This window comes from Mytilus californianus, unplaced genomic scaffold, assembly GCF_021869535.1.
Source record: "Mytilus californianus isolate M0D057914Y unplaced genomic scaffold, xbMytCali1.0.p SCAF_4, whole genome shotgun sequence".
In the NCBI taxonomy this organism is placed as follows: domain Eukaryota; kingdom Metazoa; phylum Mollusca; class Bivalvia; order Mytilida; family Mytilidae; genus Mytilus; species Mytilus californianus.
In genome coordinates this window covers 102,386,957-102,413,644 of record NW_026262690.1, presented here as the reverse complement: position 1 = coordinate 102,413,644, position 26,688 = coordinate 102,386,957, and the positions used below count along the sequence as shown (strand labels likewise).

Here is a 26,688-nt window from a genome sequence, read left to right as displayed (position 1 = left end):
AGTATATTGTAATTTAAAGTTAGCATTTTAATTACTCAATTCATCATCACGCTGTCTTAACTTAACATAAATCCCTAATATATGACCGCTGAGGCTTTTTATATTTTACCTTTGCTCTTGTGTTTTTACCCCATAAGTGCATGCAACAGTTTGTGTGTTTATGTTTGCATTAGGGAGCTACTATTTGATTTTCATGGGGGGCTAGGATGAAATTTGAAAAAAAGGCAGGACAGGAGTTTTGAGTAAAAAAAAGACAGGATGACAATTTATGTAATAAAAGTCAGGATAAACTAATAAAAAAAGGCAGGACCGAATAGAGTGAAATATAAAAAGGCAGGACAGAGATTACAACTAAAAAAAATGCAGGACAAAATTTTTCATCCTAGTCCCATTCCCCCATAAAAATCAAATGGTAGCTCCCTTATATGAACTCTTGCTTTCTATGTTTAATTGTATGTTGGCATGACTTGATATGTATGTTTTGTTTGTTGTGCTTTTGTTTTGTTTGTTGTGTTTTGTTTTGTCGGTTCTAATTAAAGCTCCGAAAGTTTAACAGAGCTAATGTTTGTAATTGTTTTGCATATACCAACTTTATATGAAGCTTCATGTCTTATGTCTCATTTTTGTGATTACGGCTAAAAATTGCCAAAATCTACCAAACTGCAGTTTTGAGCTTTCTTTGGCATCTATAATTTGGAAACATTTCAGAAGTACGTATACTCGGTTATGTTGTTGCAACCTCAAAGTATGCATATGAATCTGTCACACTGTGATTTTAGTGAAGTTTGGAAAACTTTTAAAAAATGACTGGTGTGTGAAATGAATTCAAAAGGAGTTGGTTCAACTTAATTAGAAAATTTTGCAATGGTTTATTAGATAATTTTTAAAATGCATGAAATGCTTAATTGCCACTGAAATCAAACAAGAAACTATCAATCTCATCATGATGTATATGTTAATTTGGATACTTTTGTTTTTTTGTATCGTACTTTGATATTTTGATATTATATATCTGATGAGTTAATATTTTTAATTCAAAGTACTTTTTGAGTAGTTTCTAGTCCTGTATCAGTGGTTATATTTATTGTAAGACTTCTTCATGGCTCAGTGAGTTTTGATAGATTGGGTATTTGTTTACTCTCTAGATTTTACTAGTTTGTGTTATGAAAACTATCCCTTCTTTATGATAATTGGTTAATTAAGTCATATGTCTTTTTTGGAGGGAAAATCTTTTGTTTGATTGGAATTTGCTTATATTTTGAACTGAATGCATGGTGCTGTGCTGTTACTTGATTATTGTATTGTTATTTGGTGGACATCTTTGATTTCATCAAATAAGGTCAGTCTTCTCTAATTAGTATCACATTCTTCTAATATACTGATATGAATGTATGGTATTTTGTATGAATGGTAAAAATGAGTGATTTCAGAATAAAAGGTGCATATGAAAAATTAAAACCCATAAACATACAAGGTATAAAAATATTGGTTAAATCAGATAAACTAATCGACATAGTCAAAATAATCATTGTCTTTTTTTGTGAAAGTATTTAAGCCAAATTATATGAATATCCCAGTTTTAGTAAAAAGAAGCAATTAATAGTAGTAATGTAAAAGTAAATAGATAAAATAGTTTTTGGTATCAAAAATAATAATTTGTATGTAAGACATATTTTTGTATATACAGAAACTATAAACAACAGTTATGATTATGTTTTTATTACAGATTCTCAAACATACTGTTTCAATATTGTACACGATGTAGTGCCATAGGTTCCAGAGTTTTGTGTATACATGACCTCTGAATTCATACATGGTAAGTTTTGTATTCTTTTAACATGTGTGTTTTTGTCCTTAACATGTGTCTTAAGCTCTGCTATAATATTTTTTAGCAAGGTTTTAGCAAGGTAGTTATTGTGTTATGTTTGCAGTATGCTTTGCTTTATGTTATAGATAATGCATATTTTAAGGTTTTTCTTGTCGTAGAACACACCGAGGGGTGTCAGGATTGACCAAATGAAAGACCTACCTTGAAATATGCATTATCTGACTTATATACCGTCAAAAAAATATTATTTTTTATACAGATTTGCAAAATTTAGCATCATATTGTACCGACCACACTAAAGTGGCCGACCACACTAAAGTGGGATATTCCTTTCAAATGCGTTCAGGCTTTAATACGCCCTACGGCTCATTTAGAATGTGAAATAAAACTCACTAATTAATCTAGATATAAACCTTAGAAATTATTATCCATACACAATAAAAATATTACTGTAACTGCATGAAGTAATACACAAATTAATTGTTACCATCCGATAACGGTGTATAAAAAATACAAGACACTTTGTAAGTAATTTATTGTACCAACTTAAGTTTATGGAAAAAGGGGGGGGGTGCTGAGTTGTGTTTTTTTTTTCTTTCTATTTGTAATGACATTTCTATCGCGGAAGAGTGATTATTTTTCAACAAATTTAATTGAATCGAATGATATATTCAGAATGATTTTCTTTTGAATAGCAATACAATTTTTTAACAGATATTCAGGATATAATTCTGTACCTTCCGCAACCGACCCCATTGTGAGGTACATGGATGTTATTCAATAGAATATAATAATATTTTATTAGTTGATCATTTGATAGAGTAGAAGGTATACATAAATGTAAAAAAGTTAAGAACTGACACGAAGGGAGCACGAAATCGTGATACATGTACATGTAACGCGAAAACGAATATCAATACATGTAGGTCACAGTAAGATATCCTATTCTGTGTGAATCAAAATCAATATGATTTTCAAAATCTTGCACACGAATATGTTAAATCTGGGTTTTTTTTCTAAGTGTTATGAAAGTTGTACATTAAAATTCATCACACATATATATGATAATGTTTCTGTATTGTAGCGATAAATTAACAAAACTTCACATTATTTGTTTCTAAAATTAAAATGCGGGCAATGATTTTTTTTACACCTATCATAGATTGAACTTTAAAAAATAAATTCCCAAATCGGCAACAAAAAATATCAGACGAATATACTGATTTTGAAGTAAATTATAGTTTGCATGTTTATCAAGGAAAATAATGACCTCACACAGGTCATTATTTCATGCCTTGGAGCATATTTCATTGAAACATGGCATCGTCCGAGTTGACTCTTCGAAAGAATGACCTATCGTTCTGAAAGAAAATAACTCCATATAGGTATATAAGTGTACTTATACAATGATGTTTTAGATTTTATTAGAATGACCTGAAAAATCAGTAGAATATTAGGTAGAATTTAATATGTTAAATATTAAGATGTATAATTTATGATGAGTTCAAAAATATTCACGGTTTACATTTTTTATACATAAAAGTCCAAAACAACAAAACCAGTTTCCCAGTAGGAAATATTTGAGCACTGTATTTTTGATATTGCCATCTAAAATGAACACAGTTATCTTTCTTTGTACTGATTATTTGTATTGCAAGGTCATTATAAAAATTATTGACCTGAGATATATACATATATATTTTTTATTAAACTGCCAAAACTACCTAGTTGTCTCGCCTTGATGTCGTCAAAAAGCGAGACTTAGATATGCTGTTTCTGATGGCGTTGACAGCGTCGGCGGCGTCAACAATGTATTAGTTTGTGATTAGGTCAGTTTAAGGGGACCACCAGTGGTAGGTCTATGATATTTGGTATGCAGTTGTATTAGCATTGGCACATCTCATTTCCATATTGATTAATTGGCCCTACCCCCTCAGTCATGGTCTATTTACTTTGAAACTTTTGCTTATTTAACATCATCATCAGTTTAAGGAGGACCACTAGTGGTAGGTCAATGGTATATGATATGTAAGATGCATTAGCATTGGCACATCTCATTTGCATGGAAATTATTTGGCTACACCCTCTCTGTCATGGTCTATTGACTTTGAATGTTTTGCATAGTTTACATGTTAAGTTTGTTATTAGATAAGTCTATAAAGAGGAACCACTTATGTTAATTTTTAAGTCAATGACATTTGGTATACAGTTGTATTAGCATTTGCAAGACTCTTTTCTATGGAGATTATATTGCCCCATCCCCTCATCACGGTTCATTGACTTTGAAACTTTTACATAGTGTGCAAGTTAAATTTTGTGTTGTGGTTTGTGTAAGTGGCACCACTTAAGATAAGTCAATGCTATTTGGTTTGTAGTTTTATAAGCATTGTTATTTCTAATTTACATGGAAGTTATTTGGTCCTACACATTAAGTCATGGTTCATTGACCTCGAATGTTTTGCTTAAATATTGCCATTTGGATTCAATATTTGCATTATACTACCGAAAGTACAAAAAGGTGAGACATATCTCTGTGTCAACAGTTTATTTTATATAAATATTTTCAAAAATTATGCCTATTCGTTAATCCTAATTCAGTTTTTATATTTTGCAGGAAATGATTTTAAAATAGCAACTGATCATGAATCAAATGAAGAATCTTCTGAGTTGAATGCATGGAAAGGAAAATGAATATAGTAAATGCATGTCATAAGGAGAAGCAGTTATGAATTTTGAAATGGGTATAAAAAAGAGGTCACAATCAGAGAAGACTTAAGGTAGGATACTTGATTGGTTGATTTTTATCAATTGTCATAAATTTGAGATGTGGTATGATTTCCAATGAGACAATCATCCACCAGAGTCCAAATAATGCAGATTAAAGCAACTATAGAAGTTAAATTACTATACTGCTTTCAACAATGAGCCCAACCCATACCATATAGTCAGTTATACAGCTGCCCCGACATTGCTTGTTCACTGTGGCAAATGTTTCATACATATTCAAGATGATACAAAAAATAATAGATCACTGAAGTAGTTTCTGCAAATTTTTTAAAAAATTGGTGGAGAGGGAAGGAACTATCACTGAAAAATAGGATTTGTTGGTGATGGCCGTAAAATTTTTCTTTGCAACAAACCATCTGCATATTCTTCATGTAAAGAGTTGTTACACAGTAGACTATTAAATAGAAATAGAGAACATTTTCATTAGTAATTTCCCTCAAAATCTTTTATCAGATCAGAATTTTTCTGTTAGAATATATTGGTATGCAATCCTAATAGCATTTTCTAGTCTCATTTCTATGGAGATTATATAGTCCTGTTCCATCATCATGGTTCATTGACTTTGAAATGTTTGTATTGCTTATATGATCTTATATATCAAAGTTTGTATTTTGTCCAGTTTAAACAGGTTGGGGACAATCCGCCAAATGGGGAACTATTCCCCAAATGAGTAACAATCCCTCATTTGAGTAATTATTTGATAGTGAAAACTAAATTTTTATAACCGAGTCTTTTTACTTATGGCACATATTCATAAAAAATGCAGCAAATTTTCCAAAAGATGAATAGCCCTAACCTGATTTACTGAGAAGTTACAAGCCTATGGAAACTTTGAAAAATTGATAATTTTCAAGGCTACTTACTTTTTAAAAGCCCAAAATAAAAATATAGTTCTTTGGAAGAAGTTGTTCCATTTTCTCTAGATGTGTGCCATTTCAAGTAATAGCGGTTCTATTGCTAATAGTACCTGAGAAACAGATCAAACCACAAAATCTTAACATTGACCAATGAACCAGGTCAAAGTCAAATGAACCCTGCCAGACAGACATGTACACCTTACAATCTTTCCATACACCAAATATAATTGACCTATTGCCTTTAATATCTGAGAAATAGACCAAACCTCGAAAACTAAAAATTGTCAAATGACCCATGAAATTAAGGTCAAGGTCAGATGAAACCTGTCAGTTGGACATGTATACCTTACCATCAATCCACACACTAAATATAGTTGACCTATTGCCTACAGTATCGGTGATGTGGACTTGACCATGTAACTTTAAACTTCACGGATCACTGATCCAAGGATTAAGGTTGAGGTCAGGTGTAATTTTTTTTCAAGCAGTAACTGAACCATGAAAATGAGGTCAAGGACAATGGACATGTGACGGACATTGCGACTTACACCACAGTTGAGACAGTAAACTAAATAAAATATATCTTATAAACTAAATAAAATATATCTTGTAAACTAAATAAAATATATCTTATAAACTAAATAAGATAACTTGTAAACTAAAAACAATATCTTATAAATTGAATAATATATCTTGCAAAGTGAATAAGATACGCAGTTTTCTTTATGTGATATCTCATTTAATTTGAAGTTAAGAAGATATCTCAAATTCTTTTAAATTTTTAGATTATAAATGTTGTTTTTACTTTTCAGTATGTTGAGAAAAAATCAGAACAAGCTTTTTAATTTCTTTGATGAGGAATCACAGTTGTCAAGACTATCTTTGAATAAAGTGAATTGTATTATACAACCATGTGGATGTAGTCTGACTAGCATTTGTATGACTTAAATGTGGCATTTTTAATATGCAGACTTACAAGGCAAAGAATTGGATGTGACAAAAATTTGTATGCATTTAAAGACTTGAAGAACTTTTACGGTCTTCTGCAGATTTCAGGAGTATTTGTTTATGTCAGTAAATTCATTGTATGAAATGAAGAATTTGTGCTCATTAAATGAATTATAAAAATATGTTTCTACCTTGATTTTATAAAAACAACATAAAAGATAGACAAATTTCTTTCTTATTTCATGGCACTTTTACAGAATTAATTCTTATATACTTATTCTTGATGGATGTGCTTTGAAAAATTCCACATAAGGTGTATTTTGCAAATCTTTTTGATAGCCTGAAATTGTAACTCAATGGGTTATCAACACAGAAAAGTACATTCAACTCTCAGCCATATATAAATAAGGAGAAGTGGTTGGATTGCTAATGAGACAACTATCCCTTAAGGCCAAAGATCAAAGATAATGAATAAATTATAGCTTATCATGGATTTCAATACAAAGAAAGATCACCATATAACATTCAAATACCATTAGGTACTATTAATTATAATAGTTTATTGTTAAAGACTGTTTGACATATTAATATCTTTCTGGTTTTACTCTATTGTTGAGTTACTGTCACACTGTTTTCCCAAAGGCTACATCTACAATCCTTATGAAAACCTTCAAGAAAATCAAACCCAGACTACTTGATGCCTCATAGTTGACCACAGGAAACTTAGAATCAAGGTTTTTATGTTATTATTGCAGTAAGTTCTTCAGGAGTTTCATTTTATAAATTATTTTCAGTGACTGACATGATAATGTAACTTACCAGTAAGCATTGGATACTTGTATACACGTATGGGAAGTTAAGCCGCTCTCTGTGTTTAGGGTTCACAGATGCTAAACCTCTGCTCTGGGTATAGTAACGTCCCCTACCATACGTACCAAGTATCCATGTTTACTGGTACAAACTGAGAGTGAGGAGGCTCGGTTTGGCTGAGAGTGAGGCGGCTCGGTCTGGCTGAGAGAGAGGTGGCTCAGTCAAAAAACTTTTGGGGATATTTTATCTCCCGTACCAAGTATTTGCTATTCCTGGTACAGACTGAGAGTGAGGTGGCTCAGTCAGCATGTGAAGCTCTGTAACATGATTTTATTTGTTTTTATCGAATTTTAACTGGGGATGTTTTACTGTTTTTATCAAATTTTAACCGGGGGAATTTTACTGTTTTTATCAAATTTTAACGGGATGTTTTACTACTTTTATCAAATTTTAATGGGATGTTTTACTGCTTTTATCAAATTTTAATTGGGGATGTTTTACTGCTTTTATCAAATTTTAATTGGGGATGTTTTACTGCTTTTATCAAATTTTAACGGGATGTTTTACTGTTTTTATCAAATTTTAACGGGATGTTTTACTACTTTTATCAAATTTTAATTGGGGATGTTTTACTGTTTTTATCAAATTTTAATGGGATGTTTTACTACTTTTATCAAATTTTAATTGGGGATGTTTTACTGCTTTAATCAAATTTTAATTGGGGAAATTTTACTGTTTTATCAAATTTTAATTGGGGATGTTTTACTGTTTTTATCAAATTTTAACGGGATGTTTTACTGTTTTTATCAAATTTAAACGGGATGTTATACTTTTTTTTATCAAATTTTAACAGAATGTTTTACTGCTTTTATCAAATTTTAACGGGATGTTTTACTGCTTTTATCAAATTTTAACGGGATGTTTTACTGCTTTTATCAAATTTTAATGGGATGTTTTCCTACTTTTATCAAATTTTAACGGGATGTTTTTTTGCTTTTATCTAATTTTAATTGGGGATGTTTTACTGTTTTTATCAAATTTTAACGGGATGTTTTACTGCTTTTACAAATTTTAACGGGATGTTTTTAATTGGGGATGTTTTACTGTTTTTATCAAATTTTAATGGGATGTTTTACTGCTTTTATCAAATTTTAACGGGATGTTTTACTACTTTTATCAAATTTTAACAGGATGTTTTACTGTTTTTATCAAATTTTAATTGGGGATGTTTTACTGCTTTTATCAAATTTTAATTGGGGAAATTTTACTGTTTTATCAAATTTTAATTGGGGATGTTTTACTGTTTTTATCAAATTTTAACGGGATGCTTTACTGTTTTTATCAAATTTTAAAGGGGTGTTTTAACTGGTTTTGTCAAATTTTAACAGGATGTTTTACTGCTTTTATCAAATTTTAACGGGATGTTTTACCGCTTTTATCAAATTTTAACGGGATGTTTTATTGCTTTTATCAAATTTTAACGGGATGTTTTTAATTAGGGATGTTTTACTGTTTTTATCAAATTTTAATGGGATGTTTTACTGCTTTTATCAAATTTTAATTTGGGATGTTTTACTGTTTTTATCAAATTTTAAAGGGATGTTTTACTGCTTTTATCAAATTTGAACGGGATGTTTTACTGCTTTTATCAAATTTTAACGGGATGTTTTACTACTTTTATCAAATTTTAACGGAATGTTTTATTGCTTTTATCAAATTTTAATTGGTGATGTTTTACTGTTTATATCAAATTTTAACGGGATGTTTTACTGCTTTTATCAAATTTTAACGGGATGTTTTTAATTGGGGATGTTTTACTGTTTTTATCAAATTTTTAATTGGATGTTTTACTGCTTTTATCAAATTTTAACGGGATGTTTTACTACTTTTATCAAATTTTAATTGGGGATGTTTTACTGTTTTTATCAAATTTTAACGGGATGCTTTACAATTTTAACGGGATGTTTTACTGCTTTTATCAAATTTTAACGGGATGTTTTTAATTGGGGATGTTTTACTGTTTTTATCAAATTTTAATTGGATGTTTTACTGCTTTTATCAAATTTTAACGGGATGTTTTTCTACTTTTATCAAATTGTAACGGGATGTTTTACTACTTTTATCAAATTGTAACGGGATGTTTTACTACTTTTATCAAATTTTTATTGGGGATGATTTACTGTTTTTATCAAATTTTAACGGGATGTTTTACTACTTTTATCAAATTTTAATTGGGGATGTTTTACTGCTTTTATCAAATTTTAATTAGGGATGTTTTACTGCTTTTATCAAATTTTAACGGGATGTTTTACTGCTTTTATCAAATTTTAACGGGATGTTTTACTACTTTTATCAAATTTTAACAGAATGTCTCATTGCTTTTATCAAATTTTAATTGGTGATGTTTTACTGTTTATATCAAATTTTAACGGGATGTTTTACTGCGTTTATCAAATTTTAACGGGATGTTTTTAATTGGGGATGTTTTACTGTTTTTATCAAATTTTAATTGGATGTTTTACTGCTTTTATCAAATTTTAACGGGATGTTTTACTACTTTTATCAAATTGTAACGGGATGTTTTACTACTTTTATCAAATTTTAATTGGGGATGATTTACTGTTTTTATCAAATTTTAACGGGATGTTTTACTACTTTTATCAAATTTTAATTGGGGATGTTTTACTGCTTTTATCAAATTTTAATTAGGGAAATTTTACTGTTTTATCAAATTTTAATTAGGGATGTTTTACTGTTTTTATCAAATTTTAACGGGATGTTTTACTGTTTTTATCTAATTTTAACGGGATGTTTTAAATGGTTTTGTCAAATTTTAACGGGATGTTTTACTACTTTTATCAAATTGTAACGGGATGTTTTACTACTTTTATCAAATTTTAATTGGGGATGATTTACTGTTTTTATCAAATTTTAACGGGATGTTTTACTACTTTTATCAAATTTTAATTGGGGATGTTTTACTGCTTTTATCAAATTTTAATTAGGGAAATTTTACTGTTTTATCAAATTTTAATTGGGGATGTTTTACTGTTTTTATCAAATTTTAACGGGATGTTTTACTGTTTTTATCTAATTTTAACGGGATGTTTTAAATGGTTTTGTCAAATTTTAACGGGATGTTTTACTGCTTTTATCAAATTTTAATTGGGGATGTTTTACTGTTTTATCAAATTTTAACGGGATGTTTTACTGTTTTTATCAAATTTTAATTTGGGAAATTTTACTGTTTTATCAAATTTTAATTGGGGATGTTTTACTGTTTTTATCAAATATTAATGGGATGTTTTACTGCATTTATCAAATTTTAACGGGATGTTTTACTGCTTTTATCAAATTTTAACGGGATGTTTTACTACTTTTATCAAATTTTAACGGGATGTTTTACTACTTTTATCAAATTTTAATGGGATGTTTTACTGAATTTATCAAATTTTAACGGGATGTTTTACTACTTTTATCAAATTTTAACGGGATGTTTTACTACTTTTATCAAATTTTAACGGGATGTATTTTTGCTTTTATCTAATTTTAATTGGGGATGTTTTACTGTTTTTATCAAATTTAACGGGATGTTTTACTACTTTTATCAAATTTTAAAGGGATGTTTTTAATTGGGGATGTTTTACTGTTTTTATCAGATTTTAATGGGATGTTTTACTGCTTTTATCAAATTTTAACGGGATGTTTTACTACTTTTATCAAATTGTAACGGGATGTTTTACTACTTTTATCAAATTTTAATTGGGGATGATTTACTGTTTTTATCAAATTTTAACGGGATGTTTTACTGCTTTTATCAAATTTTAACGGCATGTTTTACTACTTTTATAAAATTTTAACGGGATATTTTTTGCTTTTATCAAATTTTAATTGGGGATGTTTTACTGTTTTTATCAAATTTTAACGGGAGGTTTTACTGTTTTTATAAAATTTTAACGGGATGTTTTACTACTTTTATCAAATTTTAACGGGATGTTTTACTGCTTTTATCAAATTTTAATTGGGGATGTTTTACTGTTTTTATCAAATTTTAACGGGATGTTTTTCTGCTTTTATCAAATTTTAACAGAATGTTTTACTGATTTTATCAAATTTTAATTGGGGATGTTTTACTGTTTTATCAAATTTTAATGGGAATTTTACTTTTTTTTATCAAATTTTAACTGTGTGGAATTTTACTGATTTTATCAAATTTTAACCGGATGGAGTTTTACTGTTTTTTATCGAAATTTTAATTGGGAGGTTTCACTGTTCTATTAAAATTTCAAATGGGTAATTCTATTATTTTAATTCATAATGTTTTACTAGTGTTATATTTTATATTTTTTACAGAATTTTGATTAGGGAGATTTTATTGTTTTATCAAAATTTTAAATAAAATATTTACCTTTTTTATCAAGATTTTAATTACCTTCATTTTAATATTTTAAAAAACTTGGCTGCTTAAGCCATGCCAAAGTCAAATCAGAGACTTTACAACTGGTACTCCGAAAGGAAGAGGCAGGTGTCTTACTGCGGCCATTTGTCTTGGTGAACTAGCACCTTAAAGTCCAGATAACCCACAGGCCAGCTGGCTAGTACAAGCAGACAGGTCTTTGTGTACCATTTGGCATTTTTAAACTTTTGGCAATTTTTACTTTAGGACTTTTACCTTTTTTCTATTTTTTTTTAATTGTTTTCAAATATTTTTAACACCTTTCACTTGAATACACATTTTAGTTGGCTGCATAATGGTTATCCAATGATAATTTCTTTTTGTAAAATTTACATCACACATTTTGGCTTATTGTAACTTTGGCTGTTACCTTAGATTTCAAGAAATTCCAGGATAACTATTTAATATTGAAAATAAAAACAACATCTTCAAAATTGGCACAAGACTAACAAAAATTTCCATGTTTCATGTCAAAGTTTTGATCTTCTTTTCGGGGTTGAAATATTTATTCTTTGAAATATTTATTCTTCCATGCCCGGTACTTCATGCTTAAAAATCTTCATCAGCTAACAAACTTTATCTAGGGTAATCTAAACTCACAGAGTAGACATTTATAGATGGTTATGGTAAGTATGGATTAGAGAGAAATGGAGGGAGGGAGAAATAGGAAGAATTGGGAGGATGAGGCTAAACATTTAAGAGTGTTAGTAAAGATGTATGTTCTATAGAGAAAAAAGAAGAATTGAGAGGATGAGGATAAACATTAAAAGTGGTATGTAAAGAAGCAAGTTTTTGAGAGGGAGTGAAAGAGTGGGAGAATGTTAATTTCTTTGTAAGGGCTTGATGAACTGGTCTAATGGAAATGTAGTTTTCTCTTTTCTTTCGTGTAGTTTCTATTTTCTTCAGAAATCTGATAACATTTTAACTTCCAAAATTACTGCTGTCTAAAAATTAAAGTTAACAGCCTTTTTTGTTACTGATTATGTGCTGCTTTTATATAAACAGTGTAGCACTTCTCAGTGGCTAGATAGGGTTGCAGCTTTTCGTCAAATTTAACAGCATCCTCCAATAGGTCTATATGGAATTTCAGTGATATTCTAGTTAACACTTACACTTTATTAATCTTTCTTTCATTCTGAGAAACTTTGCTTTCTAGTCTTTTCAAATGCATGCTAAGCGTCTTTTTATAACTTACTTGGTCTTAATTCTTCTTTGTGCATCTTTGCTGTCAAGTTTATCATCATATGGGTTTATATCAGTCTTAATTTTTTTTGGCAGATGTTTCATGGTCTACTTCCAATAGTAAAATTAAGTCTGTAAGTCGCTAAGACATTCTATTGACATGCATCCTGGTAATATATTCAATCCTCTTTTAAACCGCCTCTGCAGTGTGTTCGCCTCCGTGAAGGAGGTTCTCAGTGTTTGAAGCCCAGCAGAATCGAACTAGACTTAAAATAGGTATATGCTACTTCTTCGATAACCACACTGCATTAACTGATTAAGAAGAAACAGCAAAGAGTGGTCGGTCAGTATATGGAGTCAGAATAATGTGTCCGGGTAGGGTGACATATTTTCATGCGGATCGTGTTACCTTGTGAACTAGCATGTTAGTCTAGAACAAAATAGGTTTTTAAGAGAAACTTTTCATAGAAAAAATTATCAGCAGGACAACAGGTACAAAATTATCAGCAAAACAATTTCTACAAACATTTCAACAACGGTAAAATTGTAAGCTCTCTTCTTAAAGAAGATATTGCCTTTGCATGACGATTTTTACCCATATCTTGTGCGAAAAACTATATTAGACAGAGAAACTAAAAAAAGAAAATAATTATCAGCAATAATTAAAAGAGGTCATGAATTGAATTATTGTTATCAAATCATGAGATTGCACAAAGGTCCCAGGTGAGCGACATTAGATCTTCTCTGTTTAAGAATATAAATGACAGGCATTGACGTCTTTACACTAAATCCATTGGATATTGGATGTGTACTGATTGATATCTTATTCTTGGATAAATTATTTTTACAGTGGATGACCGTAAGGGCATTCCGGTGTTATGGTGCCACAGAACGTATTTCATATAATTACGCGGATATTATCGAGTGCAAAATAACATTCCTTATCGCTTGTTATATATTAATTTCATCAATCGATATTCATGAAAATAAATTTTAAGAACATAGATAAATGATATGAAAATGTTTTGGCGTGAGAAATATATATATATCGATCAATAACAAATCAAGAATACCGAAAATTTGTGTTCATGCATGCGGAAGAATATCTCAAGAACGTTTTGCAACAAACGCGGGAAAATATGAATGCCTACTCAAATCAAATCTATTAGAAAAACGAATTATTACAGAAGAGTGTCCACCATGCACTTGCACTGCACTGTCATTAGAAAAGTAGATAAGAATGATATACAAATGAATGAAAATAATATATATAACTGGTATACAAACCAGAGTTTACTGATAACAAATGATTATATCACTACAATATAATAGTTATTACGGTGAGGTTGAATTCCCTGTCATTTATTCTTCATCCACATACGATCTTTCAGGTATAGAGATTTTTTTTTCTGAGACAAGTGCTTGTGACCATCCACCAGAACTTGCGGTCATCCGATGTGCAGTACTTCAGTACTTTGATTTTATTAGTTGTTATTGGCTTTAAACTAGCTGTCAGTAACTGCGAGTGTCTTTTGTTGTTAGGGATTAGGGATGGATATATAACCTGCATGTCACATCCTGTCTGTGTTTTTGTTTGATGTTTTTCTTTGTATCGATCTGATGAGTTGAACCTTTTTCAAATGATTTTTATAGTGTGTTCTTATGTTGTGCTGTTACACCACTGTCCCAGGTTAGGGGAGGGTTGAGCGCTCACAAACATGTTTAACCCCGCCACATTTTTTATGTGCCTGACCCAAGTCAGGAGCCTGTTGTTCAGTGGTTGTGTTTTGGTTCACGTCTGTCATATTTGTTTTTCGTAAATTGTTTTGTTATAAATTAGGCCGTTAGTTTTCTCAATTGAATTGTTTCATATTTTTCATGTCGGGACCTTTATAGCCGACTATACAGTATGGGTTTTCTCATTGTTGAAGGCCGCACGGTTGCCTATAATTGATTACATCCACTTTATTTTAACTTTGGTGGATATTTGTCTCATTGGCAATCATACCACATCTCCTTATCTTGAAAGGGCTGCAAATAAATAAACTTGCAGAAGTCAGAATGACAATGAATAGTCTAACACAAATAATGTAGGAAACAGTTGTGTATAAAAGCGTAAATAAATGTTCCTGTGTCGAAGCCACGGGAAAATTAAGCACGCGTAGCAAAAGAGAGAAAAGATACAAAATGGATAATCAAACTCATAAGTCGAAAACGAACTGACAATGTCATGGCAAAAAAACGAAAATCGACCAAAAGACAAACAACTATACAAAACACAACATTGGAAACTATAAAGACTGAGCAACACGAACCAAACCAAAAACCGGGGATGATCTCAGGTGCTCCGAAAGGATAAGCAGATCCTGATCCACATGCTTTCTGTGTTTAGGGTTCACAAATTCTATACCCCCTTTTAGGTATAGTAACGTCGCCTACCATACGTACCAAGTATTCGTTATTACTGGTACAAACTTCATCTCCAGTGAGGCGCCTCAGTTTGACCGCGTGAGACGGCTCGATCAAAAAACTTTTGGTGGGTGGGGATATTTTATCTACCATACGTACCAAGTATCCGCTATAACTGGTACAAACTGAGTGGGGTGGCTCAGTAAGCATATGTAAAATATGTTTTTAACTGGGAAGGGATATTTCATTTTATTTTATCAAACTTTAAATGGGGATATTTTACTATTTTTATTCAAATTTTAACCGGGGGGGTTACTGTTTTTATCCGAATTTTAATTGGGGATGTTTTATTGTTTTTATCCAAATTTTAATTTGGATGTTTTACTATTTTATCTAAATTGTAATATGGGATGTTTTACTGTTTTTATTCAAATTTAATTGGGTATGTTTTACTGATTTGATCCAAATTTTAGATGGGGATGTTTTAATGTTTTTATCCAAATTTTAAATGGGTCATTTTATTCTGTTTTAAAGGGGCGGTATTTTATTTGTTTTTATCAAATTTTAATTGGGGATGTTTTACTGTTTTTATCCAAATTTTAATTGGGGATGTTTTACTGTTTTTATTCAAATTTTAATTTAGGATGTTTTACTGTTTTATCCAAATTTTAATTGATGTTTTACTGTTTTTATCTGAATTGTAATTGGGGATGTTTTACTATTTTTATCCAAATTTTAATGGGGGATGTTTTAAAGGTTTTAACCAAATTTTAATTGGGGATGTTTTACTGGTTTTATCCAAATTTTAGTAGGGATGTTTTACTATTTTTATCCAAATTTTAATTTGGGATGTTTTACTATTTCATCCAAATTTTAATTGGAGATGTTTTACTGGTTTTATCCAAATTTTAGTAGGGATGTTTTACTATTTTTATCCAAATTTTAATTTGGGATGTTTTACTATTTCATCCAAATCTTAATTGGAGATGTTTTACTGGTTTTTATCCAAATTTAATTGGGATGTTTTACTGTTTTTATCCAAATTTTAATGGGGGTGTTTTACTATTTTTATCCAAATTTTAATTGGGTATGTTTTACTGGTTTTTATCCAAATTTTAAATGTGGATGTTTTACTGGTTTTATAAAAATTTTAATTGGGATGTTTAACTGTTTTTATCCCAATATTAAATGGGAAATTTCCCGTTTTATCCTAATTTTAATTAGGAATGTTTTACTGTTTATATCGAAGTTTAAATGGGAAATTTTACTGTTTTATCCAAATTTTAATTGGGTATGTTTTACTGGTTTTATCCAAATTTTAAATGGGGATGTTTAACTGGTTTTATCAAAATTTTAATTGGGATGTTTTACTGTTTTTATCAAAATTTTAATTGCGATGTTTTACTGTTTTTATCCCAATTTTAAAAGGGAAATTTTCCGTTTTATCCAAATCTTAATAGGGAATGTTTTACTGTTTTTATCCAAATCTTAATTGGGAATGTTTTACTGTTTTTATCCAAATCTTAATTGGGAATGTTTTACTGTTTTTATCGAAATTTTAAATGGGAAATTTTACTGTACTATCAAAATTTTAATAGGGATTGTTTTACTGTTTTTATATAAATTTTAAATAGGATATTTATCTTTTTTTTTATTAAAATTTTAATTAGGGATGTTATAGCTATTTTATCAAAATTTTAATTGGGGATGTTTTACTGTTTTAACAAAATTTTAATTGGTGATGTTTTTCTGTCTAATCCAAATTTTAAATGGATCATTTTATTGTTTTGTAGAATTTAAAGGGGTTATTTGCTGTTTCATCTTGTACTCCGAAAGGAAGAGGCAGGTGTCTTACTGTGGGCGTTTGTCTTGGTGAACTAGCACCTTAAAGTCCATATAACCCACAGGCCAGCTGGCTAGCCTACAAGCAGACAGGTACTTTTGTACCATTTGGCATTTTTAAAAACTTTTGGCAATTTTTACTTTTGGACTTTCACCTTTTCTATTCTTTTTATATTTTTTTATCTTTTAAAATATTTTTAACACCTTTCAGTTAAATACATATTTTGGCTGCATAATGGTTATCCAAGGATAATTTCTTTTTATAAAATTTACATCACATATTTTGGCTTATTTGTAACTTTGGTTGTTACCTTACATTTCAAGAAATGATATGATAACCATTTGATATTGAAAATAAAAACTACAACTTCAAAATTGGCTCAATACTAAAAAAAATCCATGTTTCATGTCAAACAGTTTTGGTCTTTTTTTTAGTGTTGACATTTGTTTTCGTCCATGCCCGGTGTCATATGGCATTTTGAACCCCATGATAAATTGACCCCGGGGTCAAAATACCGCTATGGTAAATTGAAACCCCCTGTAATTTTCATTCTAGATAATTATTAGAACATTATACATAATTTTAAAGCTTATTGTAGATTGAAAATCAGACATACAAGAAGGGGAGGTCAATTTTCCATGATTGGTTAAAAAAAATACCATGGCTTAGTATAAGTCTTTACTAACAAAATTTCATTCAAAATACTTATTGAAGCATTTATATAACTAGACCATGTAGCTTGAATGCTTTAATTATTTGAAATCATAACATATAAAGGGAGTTTTAATTTTCCATGGTAAAAAGGGGGAGGGGTCAAATTACCATGGCTCATTTAAATAGTCAAAACATCTTTACAGTATGTTTTATATGTACCATATATTTATTTGAGTATTCAAACTTTGAAAAGTAGTTTGAAAATAATTTGATTTTTGAAATTGGAGGTGTCTAGACAAGGGGGTTCAATTTACCATGGCAGGGGGGTCAAAATACCATGACTAAGAAAAATAATTTAAAAAAAATGTCCGACATGTTTCATATATACCAAATACTAGTTACAGTATTATAACTATGTAAAATAGTTTGAATAGATATGATTTTTGAAATTTGAGATGTATAGGAGGGGTTCAATATACCATGACAGTATGGGATCCAAATACCATGCTAAGTAAAAAATTTGAAGATACTTTTACAACATTTTTGTCGAGCCTGCAACTTCTGTCGCAGAAAGCTCGACATAGGGATAGTGATCCGGCGGCGGCCGTGTTAGCTAACTTCTTAAAAGCTTAATATTTCAGAAGGTAGAAGACCTGGATCCTTCATACTATGTATATAGATGCCTTATGTTACGAAGTTTCCGTCTGTCATATGTCCATTGTCCTTGACCTCATTTTCATGGTTCAGTGACTACTTGAAAAAAAAAGTTAAGATTTTTAATAGTCTTAATTTCTCTCTTATTATGAGTAATAGGATAACTATATTTGGTATGTGCGTACCTTGCAAGGTCCTCATGCCCGTCAGACAGTTTTCACTTGACCTCGACCTAATTTCATGGATCAGTGAACAAGGTTAAGTTTTCGTGGTCAAGTCCATATCTCAGATACTATAAGCAATAGGTCTACTATATTTGGTGTATCGAATGATTGTAAGGTGTACATGTCCAACTGGCAGGTGTCATCTGACCTTGACCTCAGTTTCATGGTTCAGTGGTTAAAGTTAAGTTTTTGTGTTTTGGTCTGTTTTTTTTAACACTGTATGCAGTAGGTCAACTATATTTGGTGTATGAAAATATTTTACCATGTACATGTCAGTCTGGCATGTTTTATTTGACCTTGACCTCATTTTTACGGTTCATTGCTCAATGTTAAGGTTTTGGTTTTTTTTCTGTTTTTCTAATACTATAAACAATAGGTCAACTATATTTGGTGTACGGGATGAATGTAAGGTGTATAATTTTATGTCTGTCTGGAAATTATCATCTGACCATGACCTCATTTTCATGGTTCATTGGTCAATCTAAAGTTTTCCTTGTTAAGTTTGTTTCTTAGATACTATATGCAATAGGTCAATTATATTTAAAGCATGTAATGATTGTAAGGTGTACATGTCTGTCTGGCAGGGTTCATCTGACCGTGACCTCATTTTCATGGTTTATTGGTCAATGTTAAGTTTTCCTGGTTAAGTTTGTTTCTCAGATACTATTAGCAATAGGTCAACTTTATTTAAAGTATATTAGGTGTATGGAATGATTGTAAGGTGTACATGTATTTCAAGTTTGGTTTATCTGACCTTGACCTCATATTCTTGGATCATGTTAAGTTTATGTGATAGTTGTAATAAAGCTTTATATTTAGGACTATCAACATAAAATCAATGGTTAGTCAAGAAGGCGAGACATTTCAGCGTGTGTACTCTTGTTTATATATACTCTATACTAATTACAGTTTTAAAACTTTGAAAAGGAGTTTGAAATAATATTATTTTTGAAATAAAGAGGTGTATAGGAAGGGGGTTCAATTTACCATGACAGGGGGGGTCAAAATACCATAGCTAAGAAAAATTGCTGAATCATCTTTCCTTCATGTTTTGTTCATACCAATTTATTATTTTAACATTAAATATCTTTAAACACTTGATTATAGATTGAAATGTAGACATCTAAAAAGGGGGAGGGTTAATTTTCCATATTAGAAGGGCAATTAGTGCTATAAAGTCTTTACCAACATAATTTTCATTAAAGATACTTATTGAAGCATTTAAACTAGATCATGTAGTTGAAATGCTTTAATGAATTAATATTCTGACATGTAAAGGGCGTTCTTTTTTCCATAGTAAGGAAGGTCAAAATACATAGCTAAGAAAAAGTATTCTAAAATCGTTTCCAACACTCTTTCATTGAAGATACTTATGAACAAATTATAAAAACCATGTTGCTTAAATACTTTCATTTTTTGAAATCCTGGCACCTAAAAGGGGGAAGGGTCAAATTTCAATGGTAAGGGGGTCAAACTACCATGGCAAAGAAAAAATATCTTAAATCAATCTTTTCCAACATTTTTTTTTTTTCAGATATCTATTGAAGCAGTCTAACATGATTATGTTGCTTAAATGCTTTAAGAAATTTTTATGACATTTAAAGGGGGTAAATTTTTCATGGTAGCTAGGGGGTTCAATATAACATGGTTTAGCAAAAGTGTTTTAAATTATTTATTTACATAATGTTTTTCATTCAAGACACTTTTTGAAGCATCCTAATTATTTTATTAGTGTACAATATTATAATTCTATCATCAATTAAAATTTGAGTTTTATAATAAGATAAATATTAAGTTGAAATTCTATGAAGTTTAAAAATTCATAATTCTACAACAGATCAAAATACACTGTAAACAGAGTTGTTGTAGACCATTCTACAATATTGAATTTATCAGGTAGTAATATACCCATAAGAACAAATAAGTTGTTTCTTTGATCACATTACAAGGAATGAAATTTAAGGGTTCAGAAACAACATATAGATATAATTTTATATGATAAGTTTAAACAATTTTTAAAATTACATGTGAAATGTGACTTTAATAATAAGTGAATAAGGCGATATCATCATGAACCATTAGTGCATTGGACACATTGGAGGTGTTGAAAACTATATAAAACACTTGTATTAAACAAAAGAAAACTTCATTTTGATAATTCAAAAGGTAATTAGAAAAGTCAAGTAATCATTTGTTTACGTTGTAGTTGGTATATATTTAACATACTCGAAAAGATGTTTGGAAAATTTTACTTAGCCATGGTTATACTCACCCCCCCCCCCAAACCCCCCCCCCCCCCCCCAAACCCCCCCCCCCCCCCCCACCTACCCACCCACCCCACCCACCCCTCATACACCTCCAATTACAAAAAATCTAGCTAATCTAACTCCTTTACATAGTAATGATACTCCAATAAGTAGTTGGTATGGTATGTATTTAACATACTGGAAAAGATGTTTGAAAGATTTGACTTAGCTATGGTATATTGACCCCCCCCCCCTTAATACACCTCCAATTACAAAAATTCTAGCTATACAAACTCCTTTACATAGTAATAATACTCCAATAAGTAGTTGGTATGTATTTAACATGCTGGAAAAGATGTATGGAAAATTTAACTAACCATGGTATTTTGATCCCCCTGCCATGGTATATTGACCCCCTCCCTTTATACACCTCCAATTACATAAAATCTAGCTATTCTAACTCCTTTCATAGTTATAATACTCCAATAAGTAGTTGGTATGTATTTAACATGCTTGAAAAGATGTTTGGAAAATTTTACTTAGCCATGGTATTTTGACCCCCCCCCCCCCCCCTTGCCATGGGGGCCATGGTATATTGAGCCCCCTCCTATACACCTCCACTTTACAAAAAATATCATATAGCTAACATATGTATATTAGATAATCTGCAATATTATTTTTCTAAAACAGGGGGGTTCAATTTTCCATGGTGGGGTTCAAAATACCATATGGGAAAAATGACTCCGGGGTCAAAATACCATGCGGTATAATGACCCCGGGGTCAATTTACTATATGGTATTTTGACCTCGGGTTCACTTTTCAGAGGGTTCAACATACCAAATGACACCGGTACTTTATGATTAAAAATCTTTTCATCAACTAACAAACTTTACATAGGGCATCTAACACATAGAGTATGCTAATATAGGTGGCTATGGTTGGTATGGATAAGACAGAAATGGAGGGAGGGAGTAATAGGAAGCATTGAGAGGGTGAGGGTAAATAATGAGATGGGTATGTAAAGATGTATGTTCAATAGGGAGAAATTATATATGCAGTGATATAAACTCCTACACTTTATGAATGTTTTTTTCATTCTGAGAAATGTTGCTTTCTAGTCTTTTCAAATGCATGCTCAGCATCGTTTTTTTATTTTCTTGGTCTAAATTTTTCTTGTGCATTTTTGCTGTCAAGTTTATTATTCATTCTCGTCATATGGGTTTTATATCAGTCTTAAAATGCTGTATATATTAAGTCAACTTCAATAGTAAAGTTAAGTCTAAAAAAATCTAACCAGTTACAAGGAGAATAAATCAAAGTACTGAAGAACTGAACATCGGATGACCGCAAGTTCTTGTGGATGGTCAAAAGCACTAGTCACAGAAAAAAATCACATCTCTATACCTGAAACTGAGGTTAATGTACAGAGATATATTTTTTTCTGAGACAAGTTCGTGCGTGGATGATGAATAAATGATAGGAAATTCAACCTCACCGTAATAACTATTATATTGTAGTGATACAAATCAGTAAACACTGGTTTGTTGTTATATATTATATTAATATAACAGTTACATGTATATATAATTTTCATCCATTTGTATATCATTCTATTATACTATTCTAATAAAAGTGCATTGCAAGTGCATGGTGGACACTCTTCTGTAAAAGTTCGATTTTTCTAAAAGATTGGATATGAGTAAGCATTCATATTTTCCCGCAAAAACAATTACAGAGTTACCGGTCCTTGCCGGGATTGTCGCAAAACGTTCTTGAGATATTCTTCCGCATGCTTTAACACAAAACATTTTCATATTATTAATTTATATTCTAAACAAAAATATTTTTATCAGTATTCATTGAAGAGATGTATCTATAACAAACGATTAGGAATGTTAGTTTGCACTCGTTAATATCCGCGTATTTATCATGTTTATAGATCGGTTATAAACCCAAAACGAAAGTTACGTAATGGAAATCTAGGCGATAGCAATACATCGGAATGCCCTCACGGTCATCGCGATGTAAAAATGGGCCACTAAGACATTCTATTGGCATGCATTATGGTATATTCAAGCCTAGATTTAAACCGTCTCGGTGGTCCTGTGGTAGAGTGTTCGCCTCGGTGAAGGAGGTTCTCGGTGTTTGAAGCCCAGAAAAGTCGAACTAGACTTTAAAATTGGTATATGTTGCTTCTTTGCTAAGCACGCTGCATTTAGAAGAATCAGAAAAGACTGGTCGGTGTGGAGTAAGAATAATGTGTCCGGGTAGAAACTTTATGAATTTATGAATTCAATACGATCGTTTTAAGGTCAATTTCGTCTACCTCACAAAATCTTGTTAGGCACTATAGCAGAGACATATGTCTCTACAAGTTTCCGAAAACCAATGCTTCGGTATTAATTATTAATTAAAGCATTTGCTACGTATACGATTATCCGAAAATTTCGGGTTAATTACGGAATAATTTTACGCGTAAATTAAAACAAGAAAATCGTATGATTATTTTAGGAGAATCAGTGGCGGATCCAGGGGGGGGGTCCGGGTGTTGGAACCCCCCTTTTTTTGACGATCAATGCATTTGAATGGGGACATATAGTTGGACCCCCCCCCCCCCTTTATCCTGGGTTGGGACCCCCCCTTTTAAAAATGGCTGGATCCGCCCTGAGAATCGTGCCAGGTACTTTTTCAAACATACTATAACCCTAAAATGAAAGTTTTTTGCAATAGAAATAAATAAGCTTTTGCATGATATATTATTATTTATCCGAAAACTTCGACGCCTTTAAGATCAGCGCATGGTTTACAAAACTTTGATGTTAGTCAAATTTTTCATGTTGATTTATAACCTTTTAAAAGAAATTATCAAAATTTATCTCCCAAAATAATTGCATTGTGCAGGATCGTGTCAAACGGAAAAGACATATACATGCAACACTTTCAGTCAATGGAAATATAATTACATAGATAACGTTATACATTGAGTTCCGTGCAAAAACGTTCAGTTTGGACTTGGTAACATTTTGGGGAGACACGGACAACTTGATGGAAATTGAAGAAAAATTGAGCGTTTCCTTAAAATAGAAGGCTTAAAAAAATCTTTAAATAATCACATTTCAGTAATAACAATTGTTTACATATTTCATTTGTCTGTCAAAAATTTGAAATACCCTAAATTATCATGGTACTGAAAAATCTTGAATAATGGCTCTATGGTAAAATGATTTAAGGGAGACACGGAAAATGTGGAAAAAAACCAAAGATATAAGTTATGTTTAAAATATAAAATGTGTTCGTAAAATCTAATAAAATCACATTTTAATGTTGAGGTGATATATCTTTTCTTTAATTTATGTGAAAATATGATAATATCGAAGTGCTTGCTTTCATTTTTGTGTCTGACTCGAATTTTCAAATCTTGCAGCTCTACGGAATTTCGAAAATGGCCGCTAGACTACGAACTGACATGATATTTATCGTGACCATTTAACAGCATTAATATGATCATATTATATCCAACCTATTCAAATGTTATCGAAATCCATTCAGCAGTTTGGATTTTTTTCTTCGTTTTGATTTGGATGGCTGGTTCTTGTTGTTTCGTCTTACACAGCAAAAATGGCATTATGAGCGCAGAATCATTGCTAAATTATATCAGAGATATACACATGCGTTTCTGATTATACAATAAAACATAACATTAAAAGAGTCGGTTCACTAACTCATAATATTGGCCCTTAAAATCTGAAATTTTTTCACTACGAAAATGTGTTGAAAATTTGATGAAAACACATGTTAAAAGCAAAATGCAAAATTTATGACAGTTTTCTGCAAAATTTACAGTGGCGCCACCCTTCGCCCACAAATCTTTTTGCTGAAATATTCATTATATACCATATTCTTTACTTTTCAACAAAAATGTCAATGGGCGAGGGTTGGAGCCACATATAAAATCATGAAATAAGGTTGAAAAAGTTGAAAATTTCTAAGAAAAGTGATGAAAATGAAATCTGTTCCTTTTTAGGCTGATATCTATATAAATATGAAGCAGGTACATAACTTTTTCTTATTATATACTTTCAAATATCATACTTTTAGCAATACATACATGTACATATATTAGATTTACCGTTTGATAATTAAAGTTTAAAAAAAAACACCTTTACAGGGCCGTTTATTGGGGTTCCTGACTCTACTCCTTTTATTAAAATCAGGTTTTATTTCATTTCGATTCAAATGATGAATCAAGAAAATTTACTATTCATAATGCGTAGAATTAAGATGTGGTCAAATGAAAAAAAAAGACCGCCGCGGCAAATACCGTACGTAACGTCACTGCAAGTGTAACAGTGGTTTGATTCCGCCAGTGTACTTTATCTGGAGGAAGAAAATCCCCAGTGATTTTTATCCACCAACAAAACATCACTAGGGTTTTCTATCCGGGTCCAGTGTAAAACATCCACCAGTCATTATAAGGTTCTAAAAAGTTTTTTTTGAAGGGAAATATATATAAAATGTGGCTTAATAGTTTTTCAGTTAGTGTATTTGAAAATTGCATAGTTGATTTTTGTAAAAAGTGGAGAGTTTTCATCCAAGGAATGTTCACACTAGTGTTTTTGAACCAGGAATGATTACACTAGTGATTTTGTACCGGAATGATTGCACTAGTTATTTTTATACCCGGCGGGATTACTTACACTAGTGCTTTAGATCCATTCATTGATGAAGTCAGAGACATATAATACTATGTCTCTGATGAAGTGATTCAGTAGTACTCCGATTTTGAACACACGATAACACAATAATGCTTATTAAAGAATGAGTTTTAAACAATCTTTCTATGCAAATCTATAAAATCATATGCTTTTAAATTGTCACTAATTGTAATATTTATATTTATTGGATTGCCGAAGTTTTTCTATGTATTTGCTTTTCGGTCGACTTGGATATTAAATCATATCTTCTATGTCAATATCAAAAGATGCTTCTGTAATTGAAACTTTATGCAAGAACAAATCTGCTCTTTAAATTAATTGGTTTGAATCAAGTTCAATGTCCTGATCATTGATAAAGTATTTTGAGTTATAAAAATATCCTCCTCATCATCATCAATATTATTTACTAGATTGACTCAGATTAATAAAACTGGCCAAGTTCCTTGAAAATCATTTTAATTTTAACCCATTTATTTATGTAAACAATACACCGATCTAATACAAACAAAACAACGATATCAAGATAGACGCTTTCATACTATTTACATCAAATATTCTCTAGTGAAAAACAGTTACCCGGAATAAACACACGGCGGAATGAAAGTACGCTTACACAAGGACGTATATTAGTCTAGATGTTAGTTATATGTCCTTGGTCACTGTTATAGGAGCCTACTAGTATAATTTTACAATTTTTCTTATATCCAGTTATCTAATTTGCTAAATTTCATAATTTATAACTAAAAGTTATATATCAAAGACAAATCATTTTTATTATTTCCCACATGGATTTCCTCAAGCTGCTCTAGTTTGTACAGTCGTGATGTCACGTTGCACGTGTCATCTCAATTTTATCACATCAGAGCATATTAAGTATAATACAAAACATCGCGTTACGAACGTGGCAATCCAATTTCATTTAATACATATTGTTACAAATCCAATAATTTATAGCCACGACACACTAATGGGAAGTAACTTTAAAAAGCTGATAAATCAGCCTTTCTGTCAAAGGGACTTAATTCATATATCTTCGGAATTGTTCATATTGTTTGGAGTACATCTAGAGTTTAC

At 30.8% G+C, this 26,688-nt stretch overlaps 1 long non-coding RNA gene across 1 annotated transcript; it reads left to right on the top strand.

The window, feature by feature from the left end:
* Nucleotides 1-1,263: 1,263 nt before the first annotated feature.
* Nucleotides 1,264-6,604, top strand: LOC127699041 (uncharacterized). Its single transcript, XR_007981038.1, has 4 exons — nucleotides 1,264-1,339; nucleotides 1,727-1,816; nucleotides 4,443-4,605; nucleotides 6,285-6,604. It is a non-coding gene; the product is annotated as an uncharacterized LOC127699041 (long non-coding RNA).
* Nucleotides 6,605-26,688: the final 20,084 nt, after the last annotated feature.